Source organism: Schistocerca gregaria, chromosome 9 (genome assembly GCF_023897955.1).
Source record: "Schistocerca gregaria isolate iqSchGreg1 chromosome 9, iqSchGreg1.2, whole genome shotgun sequence".
Lineage (NCBI taxonomy): Eukaryota > Metazoa > Arthropoda > Insecta > Orthoptera > Acrididae > Schistocerca > Schistocerca gregaria.
The window spans coordinates 154,625,387-154,640,879 of record NC_064928.1 but is presented as its reverse complement, the minus strand read 5'-3'; positions in this window follow the sequence as shown (position 1 = coordinate 154,640,879).

Genomic DNA, 15,493 nt, shown 5'->3' with positions numbered 1-15,493 from the left:
CCGCTCAGGACGGTCTCAGAAGCAGCAACATGTTGCTTATTTTTGTAATCGGCGTCACTGAAATCCCACAAACACCTATGCAAAGCATAGATATCCAAAAAGCGTACATTATTCTCCGTTCCCCGCTTCATATTTCAGTTTGCCTACACTCTACGCATATAACCTTAAAACTCATGCAGTCGCCAAAGTTGGAACACGCCGGAAGTGCTTAGTTTCACAAACGAGTTGGGCAAACGCACATCGCTCATGCGCATTGGACGGTAGTATAGTTGCCTAGAACCTAGAGTTGTCGTGTAAACTAGGATTAAGACAAACGGTGGCGTCAATCGGCACGAGGCAGTCACCTTTGCATAATGAAGCGGTACCGGTTGATGTGCGAGCGGGTTATCATATGATACAATTCTGTGTCCTTGGAGACGGAAATGGGCTCCGTCTTTTCAAAGCCTATTCATTGCCCACTTTCAGGCCATCAAGAAATCTGGAGCTAACTTTGGTCTTAGTGGTGGAACAGGATCAAGCAACTTCTGAGTACGGGAGCCGGTATGGCCTGCAATGCAGGATGTTTCGTAGAATTATATGCACCCTGATGACAGGCATGTTCGAAGTTCAGGCAGTTCCCTGAACACTGCATGTATGCACACCACCGCTCGACCCCTTCCTTCAATCGTGTGACCACATTTTCTACCGACATTACATCAATTGTTTTCCTCTATGTGCTACACTGCACGTGAAACGTATCTGCTTGAATTTCGTAATCACTTTCTCCAGGCCCTCGGCAACATCGGACCAACACATTTGTTCACGCCCTCACCTGGAACGCACCTTCTGCAGAGCTATCGGCGCACTGTCTCTCGTTCTTATAAAATAGCCTTACTAGCAGTGCGTGATCCCGTATGGAGGCAGTCACGCCGAGCATATCAGGTGGAAACTGAGGAACGGCCGTGCACCCCGCGTCTCTTATTTTCCGTACTCTACCGCTTTCAGGCCCAGCGTGGGGTAAAAATTTCGTTTATATTTTTTTTATTTCTATGACGTTTCCCCCTTCCTGTGATAACATTCCTTTTAAATTTGACGTAATTTAGGGCAGCGGTCCCCTTTTTACAGCTTTTAGAAACTGGAACTCTAATTAAAGTCGCATTGAACTACGTCACTACATATTCATAGACTCCGTCCCGTTCTACCCATTCACTTCGTCTTAGTGCGTTTAGTCATTCCAAGTACCGGGTAGGATGAGGTTAAAAGTAATGTGACGCATAATTGTCGTTGGTATTGGATGTAGACTTCATGCATGCACAGCTAATTTTCGATTTAAAACAAGGATATTGGACATTGCAAAGTTTATATCTAATTGCACATCTGTAACGACAGTAAAGGGAATTGCTGAGCACAAAAATTACATTATTAAAAATGTGACTCAGAGAAAAAAAATTGTTATGGTTTTCAACGAAAACCACGATTAGACATTGATTTCATATTACATTCATAAATCAGTAATGACTCCAACAATAATCACAACTGGTAAAAAGATAGTACAGAAGGTTCATCCACTTGAAGATAGAGTAAATGAAACAATGAATACTTTTTATCCAAATAATACTGTTCTATATTGCTTGACTGAGCAATAGTTCAGCTTCTTCTTTCATTGAGATGTTACAAGCTTCAGCAACGGCATTACCAGTAACATTATTGTACGTCATAAATTTAGCAGGAGGATTTGGAATGTCCAGTAATGCACATAAGAGTTTGCCTGCATCCATCCCTCTACCAGTACATTTGAGACCATAAATTAGCCTTATGTTGTTCTCATATAAATTATTATTTGCCATTTTTGATGTCATTGTTGTAGCAACTGCACCACATTTTGTACAACTCATTGTAAGATTTGGCACAATCCCTTTACGAAGACGCTGATTCTCAACCCAAAGATACGTCACCACCACATATTCGGCACACAGAATTTTTGGAAATGAAATCACAGAATTAAGGTTCACCATAATATTTCCAAACGAATGTTCCTCTCCACAAGCTGACTGGGGGGAAATGCGTTGAAGACACTGCAGTTTCTTTCTTGATTGCTGATTTTCTTTATGTCTAACATTCTTGGATCCTTTGACCCACTAACCTCATTTACCTTTACTGATTCATTTAGGCGAGAATTTCTTTATCCGCGGCATTTTTATGAAAACACCCGGAACCAAAGAAAATACAAATCAACACGTACTTCACTCACAACAAGCGTCACTACGTACAACCGTTAACGCTCGAAAACACGATCGGAAAAACGAGTATCGATAGTAGATACAGGGTAGGAAACATTGAAGCGATGAAACAATAGAAGCATTGAATAATAATATACAAGGAGTCAGAGAATGCTGTGCATTATTTCTGTATGGCGCGAAAAGGAAGGCGTGTCATTTAAATGCCAGACTGCACAGAGCGTCAGGAAAACCACCATATCTCACGAATAAATTGTATTTATATAAAACAAAAACTGTTTGACCCAGGAAAACCAGACATTTAAAATATGCTAAAATCTAAAAATCGAATTTTTGAAGTCCACTTGTGTTCCGTCTCCCCGTAAACGAAATAAAAGTTGAATTTACTGATCTTAAAAAAGCACATAAAGACTTACCCGAATTATTCAATACATTAGCAAGCCATGTAGTGAAAGAAGATGTACAGAAAATAATGGAGAGCTTAGAGAACGTAGAACTCGAAACGAAGAAAAGTATAGAACAGGATTTGGCTGAATAGGCAAAGAAAGCTGAAGGAGAGTTCAGCCAGTGGTTAGAAGTTAAAGATAGAGAAACTGAAGAAGATGTGGAAACTAAACAGAGATGTGCTATACAACGAATAAGTAGTGAACTCCAGTAAAGTAATGTTGTTAACACGGAGTGTACTACATCTGAGCCTAGCTGCTCAGTCAATAAAGTAAAATGTAGCAAACCACCGGAACATGACTTGGAACATTTCATATCAGTGTTGGATATACCGGGTATGTGTATGACAAATAAAAAGAAATATACACCAACAAGCAAGGAATAAACAGTAATCTGCACCGAGGAAACATGTATAGCACTGCGCATAGTTTTTCAGGGTCTTGTGATGGGTCCTGCTTTTATAACGCAAGCAGTCACAGCCCGATTAGCAGACAACAAATGCCAGTTGTGGGGGGGCGGTGCCTACAGTATCGAACATATTACTAGAGGAAACCTTATCAAACACAGGCAATTTTAAACCTCTACGGATAAAAGTACTGGCAGCGGAAGAAGAAATGAGTACAGTTATAATAACGGAAGGCTAAAGAAGGTGAATTGTCATTTTGTAGTATTCATAAGAGAATTTAAGAACATACTGCCACGTGCGTGGATAGAGAGACAGAAAATACAATTTATCATCTCTCATATCCAAGACGAAGCAGAGCGTCACGGGGAACGCAGATTACGGAAACTTGCAATATACGGGAAGAATTCGAGGAAGCGTTTTTATCGAAAGTTTGGTCTTCCTGTATTCAAGAACGGTTGCGAAAAACAAGTTTACAATCCAGAGATGTATAATCACAAGCAGGGTACATTGAGAAAATATTTCGAAAGATACATAAGTAAGATACACTACTGGGATGAAGCTACCTCAGATCGCGATATGATTCGGTTACTCAAAGCGCTGCTGTCGAAAAATATTAAAGAGAAACTTATTAAAGTACCGGAACATGACTTGGAACATTTCATATCAGTGTTGGATTCTATTGATCTGATACAAGAAGGCACAAAAAAGAATGGTGAGCATGGTAATGGTAATTCATTTCCATGCAAGCGTGATAAGCAGAACCATTCGCCATACCACACTGCCAATGGAAGAAAAACTGAACACAGTTATAATAACGGAAGGCCACAGAGCGGGAATGGTCATACGTCTTTTAACAGGAAACGTTGGCACAAGGATAGGCTGAACTCAGGCCAAAATAGTACGGCGAAATGAAGAAATACCCGAAATTTTGGACAATGTGGCTCTTCCGGACACTTGAATCACAATCGCGGACCACCTCCGAACAATACCAATATGCATAATAATGTGTAGGTCCAAGCCCTAGTGCGCCACGAAGGCAAAACACTAACCGGAGCGTGAGAATCGTAGACGGAACGGACAATATCCGTCACGGAAAGTTTCAGGCGTCAAAAGAGATTCCGCCGCTATAAGCTCTCCGTTGTTGGCAGGGAGAAGGAGTGAGGGGGTTGGATTGGGTTGTTTGGGGAAGGAGACCAGACAGCGAGGTCATCGGCCTCATCGGATTAAGGAAGGATGGGGAAGGAAGTCGGCCGTGCCCTTTCAAAGGAACCATCCCGGCGAGAAGGAGTGAGAGAAACATTGATGTGGTAGGCAATAATATTGGAATGTCAACATACAACGAAGGTATCGAACTGCAACAAGAGCTATTAAATGAACCTCGTTCTTGTCCACAGAAGGACAATAAATTAGTACAAGTCGTGGTCGAAGAAAGGCTTTGTAGAATACCAGTGAATCTGATAATAGATACCGGCCCGTCGGGTAATGTAATGAGTCTACAGTTCCTTAAGTGGATCAGTCGGGCCTGTGAACTACCAACATTGTCAGTAAAAAAATTTAAGCTAAACGGTGCAATTGGCGCTCAGTAACAAATCATTAAGCATCAGTTACATGTGGAGGTTTCAGTCGGAAAGGGAGCGATATTATGCCTCTGTTGTCGTACTGAAACGATTGGTGGTGGCCTCTAAATTGAAATGCGAGTTTCTACATCAGAGGAAAGCAAATATTGATCTCTCTAATGATGGACTCAGCTTTTTGAATGAAAGTAAGAGAGTTTCGCTGGAATTTGTATACTGTCGGGATATCGAGGTAACGTGTAGGAGGCCACAAGTATTGCACATTAGCAATAAAGTATACAATGGATAATTGTATTGCACATTAGCAATAAAGTATACAATGGAGAATTGTATTGCACATTAGCAATAAAGTATACAAAGGAAAATTGTATTACACTGATTCGAAGGAATAAAATACTCCTGGTAGAACTGAATCGATTTCCTCCAAGGTGATAGCGTCAGTTTATTGGACCACATACTATGTCCCATGGACCAAAAGGAGTCTGTTACTAAAGAGATAAGGAAAATGCTATAATGACAAACTATCGAGCCGTCTCTTCCGTCCCGCACTAAATCGGCAGCCGCAAGCAAGAAAAATAAGTGACAGTCGTTATATGGGGGCGACTTACAAGGAAATCAGTATCCCAAATGAGTGTAGGTATTTACTAGCAGATGTAGAAGGTAATAAAATCAGGGGTTTATACCCGCAAAAGGGTTTGGAGAAGTATTTATGATGATAACATGTATATAGTAGTTATAAACTGAAGCATACTTCTTGCAAGTTATGTTATTTTGCTTAAATTTCATTTGTGTAACAATATATGATCTTGTCACTATGTTTTAATAAGATGTACTGATTATCCAGAGAAGTCTCCACGGCCTTTTGTCGTGTACAACTGAATATTTAATTGAAGATAGTATACAATTACGAGGTATGTTCCTAAATAAGTTAAATGGAGTAATTATCTTAAAAATCATATAATTTTGGTTTAAATGTATTTTTATTACAATTTTTTCTGTGTTTCTATAATAAATATTTATTGGTTATTTTGCATTTTATGTAATAATAGCAGAAAGAGAGATGACTGGAGATAACCACTGGGGATACATTCCTAAATAAGCTTTAAATGGAGTAATTTTCTTAAAAATCAAATCACTTTAGTAATTAGATGTACTTCTATTACAATTTTTTCTATGTTTCTATAATAAATATTTATTGGTTATTTTGAACTTTATGTAATAATAGTAGAGAGGCAGATGACGAAAGAAAATTACTGGGGATACATTCCTAAATAAGCTTTAAATGGAGTACTTTTCTTAAAAATCAAATAACTTTATTTATTAGATATATTTCTATTACAATTTTTTGTGTTTCTGTAATAAATATTAATGGGGTATTTGGCATTTCATGTAAGAATAATACAGAGGGAGATGAATAAAGATAATCACTTGTCAGACCAATCTTGATGAGAAGAATTAGTACACGAATGCACTATGAGTGTCTTCTGTCTTTCTCTTGAAGTATTGCAACCACATAGGTTTGGTGTGCGTCTGGTTGAAGTACTGAGTGTTTTGATTTACCTGAAAGGAACATGCAATGCCTACTACGGAAATGTAATCTCAAATGAGTAGTAGCAGCAATTTCTTAAAATAATCTAAAAATGAAAGCAAAACTTATTGTAAAGTTAGGGCAGAGTCTGTAAGATACGTCACAGTGATCCAGTGATTGATTATGTGACATGGTGTGTATAAAAGAACTACACATTGTGAACTATTGTTACATGTACAGATCTGTATAAAGAAGTTGATCACTGTCTTATGTGAGAATCTTGCACAGTAACCTTTCTTGTAAATACGTGGACATATAGAGTACACTAACATGAACTTTATGGGAAGTGTGTTAGTCGCCCAGAAATGTGTTAAATATGTGCTAACTGAGACTGTCAGAGAGTGGTTAGTGAACACGGTGCGATACTGAACGTTTTGTGGGACAGCGTTAAGACGATGTCGCAACTTCGGTATGAGCACAATACATAACAGTGGCAACGTGTGCGTAACTTCTCTGTAGTGACATTATGTAGAGTGTGGGCAGTGGTTTAGTGCATAAGTCCACAGTCAGAGCTTCTGGAACTGTCGCGATTTTGGGGCTATGAACAATCAGCATTCCTCGCCAGCAACAAACAGGCGCAGGTCGTGGCGCTGAACGTTTTCCAAATAGAGAATGCAAACAAACTCTCACTAGTAGACGGACGCTAAATCAGTCCCTACTTGAGTGTAAACTGCTCGTTTGTTTATTAACTCATACGCGAAGTGAAAATTACTACCAAAACCTGTGAAATGATACTACCTACGGAATGTCAGAATACAAGAATTAAGGACCCGTGACACGCAAGCCAAACAAAAACTTTCGGAACTGGTCCTGTGCTAGACAATAATAACTAACCACGATGCCTTTTCCCACAGCGTTAATGTCAGAGCTAGTACAGAATGTAATTCTCTATTCTAGGTTTACTTCATGCGCCCATCTGACGGAGATGGCCAACATAAACAGAGCACCACCAAGCGCGAACAAGACGACGCAGCACGAGACAGCTACGCCAGCAGGAAATGCCTTTACTGTCACTCCCATCAGCCACCACACCAAGTGTCAACTTAGTTTGCGCGTATAGTGCTCCATGCCAGCTGCAGTACACAGCCGACGACGCGGCGACACAACAGCGGCCGCGTCGGGAACACGACGGAGAAGACTTTTCGCAAACGTCAAATTTCACTGTAGCTGATCCTATCCAAACTATCAGAAATCATCTGTATGTCACGAAAAACAAAAACGCTGTTCAAATCAAACATAATACATAAAACTTCTAAAACTTTACAAATCGACTGTTTCTTCGTACAGAATTTATGTAACCGTTCGCCTACTTAGCTGTGTGGTAACGTAGTCGCCTCATATGCAAGCGGGCTCGGGTTCGATTCCCGACCGGGTTGGAGGTTTTTTTTTTTGTACTCGTGGATTGGGTGTTGTGTTATCATATTTTCATCCTCATTGCCGGCACGCAAGTTGCCCACTGTGGCGTCGACTGGAATAAGATTTGCACTCGGCGGACGAATTTCCCCCCATGGGGCCTCTCGGTCAGCAGTGCCGTATGGTCATTTCATATATGTAAACAGTGTAGAAATATAATTTGGAAGCATGCTTCATGTGAACTATGTATTTCTTAAATTTTCAACGCAATGCAAAGCAAAACCTAGAATAGAAAGTAGTAAAGGCAGAGATGGTTTTCTTGGGTTTCCCACTGACCTTCATCCCAATGAAGGAGCCATACAGCAACCAAATAAAAATCCTTATCCATAAATCTAGCACGTATGATCAAGCAGCAATAAATAGTCGTGGAGCAGCAATAATCATAAAATAAACCTTTGTAAAGCTAGATCTTAAGCGAATGTAACAAATGAACTTAAATGAATGTGTCAACTGATAAGGTGAATACTAAACTATAACTATGGACAACAGTGTACTGCCAATAACAGACAATGAAAATGATGTGAACGGACAAAAATTATAAAAAAAGTCGTGTTACTATGACACATGTAAAGACAGTGTTTTATGCGAATATTTACGAAAAAACAAAGACAGTAATGATATATTTGGAAAATAAACATTATTGCACTGATAATTGTACATCTCTCTGTCTCTCTCTCTGTGTATGTGTTTTCTTTCGGAACGTTATGTGTACTACTTATCCAGGTTAGTAATGTAATGCAATGTAATTTACTGAGTTTATGTCAAATAGATAACAAGTTAAAATATCAGTTGCGTTTCATTTATAGAAGTGTGAAACCTGTGCCAAGTAATCCCGGTAATTCTAGCACTGTCTGCAACGGAGTGAAAACACGTCGTTGGGACGCTGTAGTCCGCCGTCATTGCGCGATATATTTAAAACTGACATTATTGCCCTATAGGCAGTGCAGATTGTTTAACAATTTCTCTTCGGGCAAAGACGGAGACCTAGACCCCAGCAGTTTTCGTGACGAATTTGTCAGTCATTTTGTGTCAGGTGGAATTAGGCCCTGCCCTTTACTATGTCTACCTCATTTACTTTTTTTTTTTTTTGGCTTCTGCTTACAAGGACCATACAGCCAAAAACGGTTATAAAGTGCCAAAGAAACATAATAGCAAAAAAACAGAAAAGCAAAAAATTGCGAAGTTAGCATATGTGTTTTAAAGTAAAATAAAAGCAAAATTGGACAAATACCAGACAGCTGGTGGCAGTGATTACAATGGCTTCGGAGCAGAGTTACAAACAGCACTATATAGCATAATTATGATAAACATGCATATGCCCTTACAGTGAAAGAGAAAACATTTAAGGACACCGTACTTCATACAATAACTACAACAATAGGTGAAGAACAGAATTGCAAATAACGTCGTATAACAATGTATGATGTGTAGCATACAGACAAACGTACTTCAGACACCCAAAATGACAAACACAATGCAACCAACGGTATGCACTATAGTGCCAATAGAACAGCGACATAAATTGTACAAGAACAATAATGAAAATGTGATGCATAAATAGAGGTCTATACGCAAAGTACTACGCCTGAAGCATGACGACTTTCATTATGTGACTTAATGAGTTGAACAGCCAACTGAAAGTCATGTAATTAAATTCTCGATCTCACGAACACATAAAAACGCAACCCAATGCATATTGATAACGATTCATGAAAATATCACTGTATTTGGTAGTATTGCTATAATTGATAAAACAATAAAAACAATCTGGCTACATTATGTGTAAACTCATTTAGCCACCGTACGATCGTACAATTTCACTGAATTTGTAAAATTTAATTAACAATAACAACAACATTTTTAAGGAATACGTGTAAAACATAATTTAATCAGAGTATAGGAACATTAAAAATTCGCGGCTAACTAACAGAAAAAGCTTCGTTGGGTGTACAGAAGTTCTGCTAGGGCTATGTGAAGAAGAAAGGAACATTGCTGAATTTTTGGGACTGATTGCATTCCATTTTACTGAAAGAGTGATGCCATACGTATTTAATTTTTTTTTTCTCTGCGCCTGCGCTGCGCCCGCACTCTACGCGCCAGCGTTCTGGTGCTGCAAGAGCCAGGGATTCAGCCGGCGCGAGGAGGTGGCGCGGTGATCAGTCGGCGCTAGTACGACGATGCACTTGCATTGGCCCCGCGCCACCTCCTCACGACGGCTGCCGCCCTGGCCAGTGCGAGTGTAGCGCTGTACTATCGCCGACTGTCCACCGCGCCACCTCCTCGCGCCGGCTGTCGCCCTGGCTCTTGCAGCGCTGGAGGAGGCTACAGCGGCCGCCCCAAAGACGGACCGACCGACCGACCGACCGGCGGCCCTCAATGAAAGTAGAATGAGTGAAATAAATGACTCAAACCTAGAGACTGAGTGGAAACATTCATAAAACTGACGTAACTGACATTTACATCTGCGTCCATAAACTGCAAAACAACTTGAGGTGCATGGCAAGGAAGGGTATGTCCCATTGTACAAGTTACTAGGGTTTCTTCCCGTTCCATTCACGTACAGAGCGCGGGATAAATGATAGTTTGAAAGCAGTAATGAATCTAATCTTAACCTCACGAACCCTATGTGAGCGACATGTAGACGGTTGTAGCATATTCCTAGAGTCGAGCCTGACGTTGAAACTTTGTTAGCAGAATTTACCAGGATAGTTTACGTCTTTAAGAGTCTTCCAGTTCAATTCGTTCAGTATCTCTGAGACACTCTACCACGGATCAAACAAACCTGTCACCATTCTTGCTGCCCCTGTGTATGTGCACTGAAGGGCCAAAGGAACTGGCACACCTGCCTAATTATCATGTACGACCCCTGTGAGCAACCAGAAGTGGCCAGCCGATGTGGCCGTGCGGTTCTGGGCGCTTCAGTCTGGAACAGCGTGACCGCTGCGGTCGCAGGTTCAAATCCTGACTCTGGCATGGATGTGTGTGATGTCCTTAAGTTAGTTATGTTTAATTAGTTCTAAGTTCTAGGCGACTGTTGACCTCAGAAGTTAAGTCGAATAGTTCTCAGAGCCATTTCCAAAGCAGATGTGTCGCAACACGACACGGCGTGGACAGGACTAATGTCTGAAGTAGGGCTGGAGGGAACTGTCACCAAAAATCCTATGGGGCTATCCATAAATCCGTAAGAGTACAAGGGGTGGAGATATCTTCTGAACAGCACTTTGCAAGGCATCTCAGATATGCTCAATAATGTTCGTGTCTGGGGAGTTTGGTGAAAGACAGAAAAGTGTTCCTGGAACCACTCTGTAGCAATTCTGGACCTGTGGGGTATCGCATTGTCCTGCTAGACATGTCCAAGTCCGTCGGAATGCACAATGGACAGGAATGGATATTGTCAGACAGGATGCTTACATACATGTTACATGTCAGGGTCATATCCGTATGTATGAGGTGTCGCATATCACTCCAACTGCACACAGCCCCCAAGCCTGCTGATATGGTGGGTCCATGGATTCATGAGATTGTCTCCATACCCGTCCACGTCCATCATACAATTTGAAACGAGACTCATCCGACCAGACAACATGTTTCCAGTCTGCTGATGCACCCAGGCGAAGAGTAAAGCTTTGTGACGTGCAGTCACCAAGGATCCATGAGTAGGCCTTCGTCTCATAAAGCCCATACTAATGATTTTTCATTGAATGGTTCACACACAGCTACTTGTTGATGGCCCAGTATTGAAACCTCCAGCAATTTACAGAAGGGTTGTTCTTCTGTCATTTTGAACTATTCTCTTCAGTTGTCGTTGGTCCCATTCTTGCAAGATCTTGTACTGGCCAGAGTAATGTCAGAGACTCGATGTTTTGCAGGATTTCTGATATTCACGGTACACTCGTGAAATGGTCATACTGGAAAATCCCACTTCATCACTGCCACGGAGATGCTGCGTCCCATGACTCATGTGCTGGCTATAACACCATGTTCAAACCCACTTAAATCTTGATAACCTGGCATTGTAGCAGCAGTTACCTCATCACTGCCACGGAGATGCTGCGTCCCATGACTCGTGCGCTGGCTATAACACCATGTTCAAACCCACTTAAATCTTGATAACCTGGCATTGTAGCAGCAGTTACCTCATCACTGCCACGGAGATGCTGCGTCCCATGACTCGTGCACTGGCTATAACACCATGTTCAAACCCACTTAAATCTTGATAACCTGGCATTGTAGCAGCAGTTACCTCATCACTGCCACGGAGATGCTGCGTCACATCACTCGGGCGCTGGCTATAACACCATGTTCAAACCCACTTAAATCTTGATAACCTGGCATTGTAGCAGCAGTTACCTATCTAACAACTGTGCCAGACAGTTCTTGTCTCACAAAGTCATTGCGACTGCAGCGGTGTATTCTGCCTGTCCACATATATTTGTATATCAATATGCTTGCATGCCTATACCAGTTGCTTTGGCGCTTTGGTGTGTGTTCAATATCCCCTGTTCGTCCTGTTTAGTACAAGTCCCACACACTTGAGCAAGGTTCTAGAATGAAACGCAATATCCCCTGTTAGTTCTATTTGGTACACGTCCTACACACTTGAGCAAGATTCTACAGTGAGACGCAATCTGCGTTGTAGAGTGACTTCACTTCACCAGTATTCTACCACCTACCTTACCCTTGACTTGGCCTATGTGATTATTCCACTTCGCCGGCCGGAGTGGCCGTACGGTTCTAGGCGCTACAGTCTGGAACCGCGTGACCGCTACGGTCGCACGTTCGAATCCTGCCTCGGACATGGATGTGTGTGATGTCCTTATGTTAGTTAGGTTTAAGTTGTTCTAAGTTCTAGGCGACTGGATGACCACAGCAGTTAAGCACCATAGTGCTCAGAGCCATTTTTATTCCATTTCATATCCTCATAAAGTGTTACATCCAGATATTTCTGTGAGTTGGTGTTTGCAACAGAGATGCATAGGAAGCTACGTGATTTCGTTTTGTGAAGTACACGATTTTACATTTCTGAACATTTAAAGCAAGCCATCGACCTTTGTACCGCTTTGAAATCTTATCAAGGTCTGACTGAAGATTTATGCATCTTCTTTCAGATAGCACTTTATAATAGATAACAGCATCATTTGAAAAAAACCTGAGCTCTCTATTAATACTGGGTGCGATCATTAATATATAACATGAACAGCAAAAGTCCTCAACACACTTAACTGGGGCATACCTAAAGTTACTTCTACGTCTGACAATGACTCTTCATCCAAGATAATGTACTGCATCCTTCCTACCAAAGAGTCAATTGATATCCCATATGGTCGTACTTCGGACAAAACAGTAGTTCTGGTATTGAGTCAAATGATTTTCGGTAATCAAGAAATACTTCAACTGTCTGACCGCCTTGATCTAATGCTTTCGGTGTGTTGTGTGATAAAAGTGCGAGTTGGGTTTCATTTGATCCATGTTTCTGGATTCCATGCTTGTTGGCACTGATGAGGTCATTCTGTTCGAGAAACCCCATTATTTGAGCTCAGAATATGTTTTAAGATTCTACAATAAATCAAGATGTTGGACGGTAGTTTTGTGGAACTTTTCTACTACCCTTCTTGTAGACAGGTGCGATCTGTGCTTTTTTTCCAGTAGCTGGGAATCGTATTTCGTTCGATGGATATCCGATGGATTGTATTTAAAAGAAGGTCTAACTCAGCCGCAAATGCAGTGTAGAATCTGACAGGGATTCCATTTGGCACCGGAGCTTCAATTTCAACAGTGTCAGCTGTTTCTCATCATCACTGACACTAATACTTATTTCGTTCATCTTTTCAGTGACACGAGGATTAAATTGGGTCAACTGTCTTGGGTTTTCCTTCATAAAGAAACATTTGAAAATGGAGTTAAGTATTTCAGCTTTCGCTTTCCTACCATCAACAGCAGTTGCTGTCTCATTCGCTAGGGACTGGACACTAGCCCTGGTGCTACTAAAAGCCTTTGCATGGACCAAAATTTCTTTGCATTTTGCGAAATATCATTTGACAGTATTCTGCTATGGTAGCAATTGAAGGCATCGCACGTTGCTCTCTCGACAGTCAAACGTGATTCGTTCAGCATCTCTCTATCTACAATCTACTTTCCTTTAGAAGTTTCTGTCACAACAACCACATGCTCACTGATACCAGTTTCGATGTGGACATCCTCGAAGAGGTCAAGTTCTTTGCTGCCATTAGATCCAACATACACTCCTGGAAATTGAAATAAGAACACCGTGAATTCATTGTCCCAGGAAGGGGAAACTTTATTGACACATTCCTGGGGTCAGATACATCACATGATCACACTGACAGAACCACAGGCACATAGACACAGGCAACAGAGCATGCACAATGTCGGCACTAGTACAGTGTATATCCACCTTTCGCAGCAATGCAGGCTGCTATTCTCCCATGGAGACGATCGTAGAGATGCTGGATGTAGTCCTGTGGAACGGCTTGCCATGCCATTTCCACCTGGCGCTTCAGTTGGACCAGCGTTCGTGCTGGACGTGCAGACCGCGTGAGACGACGCCTCATCCAGTTCCAAATATGCTCAATGTGGGACAGATCCGGAGATCTTGCTGGCCAGGGTAGTTCACTTACACCTTCTAGAGCGCGTTGGGTGGCACGGGATACATGTGGACGTGCATTGTCCTGTTGGAACAGCAAGTTCCCTTGCCGGTCTAGGAATGGTAGAACGATGGGTTCGATGACGGTTTGGATGTACCGTGCACTATTCAGTGTCCCCTCGACGATCACCAGAGGTGTACGGCCAGTGTAGGAGATCGCCCCACACACCATGATGCTTGGTGTTGGCCCTGTGTGCCTCGGTCGTATGCAGTCTTGAATGTGGCGCTCACCTGCACAGCGCCAAACACACATACGACCATCATTGGCACCAAGGCAGAAGCGACTCTCATCGCTGAAGACGACACGTCTCCATTCGTCCCTCCATTCACGCCTGTCGCGACACCACTGGAGGCGTGCTGCACGATGTTGGGGCGTGAGCGGAAGACGGCCTAACGGTGTGCGGGACCGTAGCCCAGCTTCATGGAGACGGTTGCGAATGGTCCTCGCCGATACCCCAGGAGCAACAGTGTCCCTAATTTGCTGGGAAGTGGCGGTGCGGTCCCCTACGGCACTGCGTAGGATCCCACGGTCTTGGCGTGCATCCGTGTGTCGCTGCGGTCCGGTCTCAGGTCGACGGGCACGTGCACCTTCCGCCGACCACTGGCGACAACATCGATGTACTGTGGAGACCTCACGCCCCACGTGTTGAGCAATTCGGCGGTACGTCCACCCGGCCTCCCGCATGCCCACTATACGCCCTCGCTCAAAGTCCGTCAACTGCACATACGGTTCACGTCCACGCTGTCGCGGCATGCTACCAGTGTTAAAGACTGCGATGGAGCTCCGTATGCCACGGCAAACTGGCTGACACTGACGGCGGCGGTGCACAAATGCTGCGCAGCTAGCGCCATTCGACGGCCAACACCGCGGTTCCTGGTGTGTCCGCTGTGCCGTGCGTGTGATCATTGCTTGTACAGCCCTCTCGCAGTGTCCGGAGCAAGTATGGTGTGTCTGAGACACCGGTGTCAATGTGTTCTTTTTTCCATTTCCAGGAGTGTATTTCCATGGGTGGGGTTGCCAGCTGTTTGGTTTAGGTATTTTTCAGTGCAGGAATTTGGTAATGTTTCACGCCCTTCATTAACAAAATGGTCTTTTTTGAAATTAACTTTGGATGTACAGATGAACTCAGGTTTTCTGATAAGTTTTCGGTTGCATTGAGAGATAAGTCTTGTGGGCGATAAAAGGAT